Raw genomic sequence first — 1232 nt, forward strand, 5'->3', positions numbered from 1 at the left:
TACTTACAGCTGTTTATTTCAAATACGGAAAATATAGCTCCCAGTCTGTCTTTATTTTGCAGTGTCAGAATCAAATGGAAGACGTTTCCAGATTTAGGTTTCTCAGTAGCCTTTGTGAACTCAATACTGACCCACCTGGCAGAGTAAGATTTTATATAGAAACTATAGAAAAAATACGGTGCTATTTACTGATGGAAATCTTCATCATTATTGCCCTCTTTACTGATGGTGTGATTATACACAAAAACATGTTGTTTATGGTTGGGGGGAGGGGGGGGGGGGGGGGGGGGGGGGGGTTGTACAGGAAAAAGTAAAATCTTAATCATGTCCCAACTATACCCCGGTCCTATTTAAATAACAATCTTACCCATTGATTGCTCAGAGAAATTTCTAACGACTCTTCTTTGATCAAGGTGCACCACTCAAATAGAGCAAAAGCAAGCACAGAGAAAGCTTTGAGAAATTTCAACTTTGTGTCATTGAAAGAACAGTTTTCCTTTTTTTCTCAAACACCTGAAGCTAGCATTATCTTGTAATGCAAATCCCATCAATATTAAGAGATTGAAGCTTTTTGAGAGAGTGGGAGGAGGGATGGGGGTTGTGGAAGTGTTGGCACTGGGGGGCAAATTGCTAAAGTGTGGAAACCCCACATGGCTGCAGGATTTAGCTGACAACGGAGAGCACAGAAAGGCTGGTATGCTGGCGTGAAATTGTGCTGGTGGGAGTCACATGGCTGCAGGGGTGCAGACCACTTTGAGGGTCTGCTAATCAGCTTGCACACAGACACATGAGCCGACTCACTGCTGCTCCATGGGATAAACGCTTCTGCCGGCCCAGCAGCGCCAGCAACCACCATCACCCTTTATTACCCAGAGATAACCTGTCCACATCAGAAAAAAATGACAGCTGAGGAAGTGGAGCCAGCACAGACTTTATAGATGAGAGTGCAGTCACAGATCATATGGGCGGGAAAAGTGAGCTCAAGGGTAAGGAGTGGGAGGCTATGAATTATAGATGTGAACGTCTGGGATTAGGCAGGTAGAGAGCAGTGGGCTGGACATAAAATGTTCCTTGTCTGACAGAAAAAGAGAAGGAGAAGAAAACAGTGTCAGAGTTCGACAAGGAGAGCCACACAGTGAATGTGGGAGGCTATAAAAAACAAAGGAGACAGCAGTGTTACAGAGAGATAATAAGCAGAAGAGTGAGGAACAATAAAGATTGCTGAGGCAGGC

Source organism: Halichoeres trimaculatus, unplaced genomic scaffold (genome assembly GCF_033239565.1).
Source record: "Halichoeres trimaculatus isolate MK-OKI-2021-1 unplaced genomic scaffold, fHalTri1.1 fHalTri1_scaffold_43, whole genome shotgun sequence".
NCBI lineage: Eukaryota > Metazoa > Chordata > Actinopteri > Labriformes > Labridae > Halichoeres > Halichoeres trimaculatus.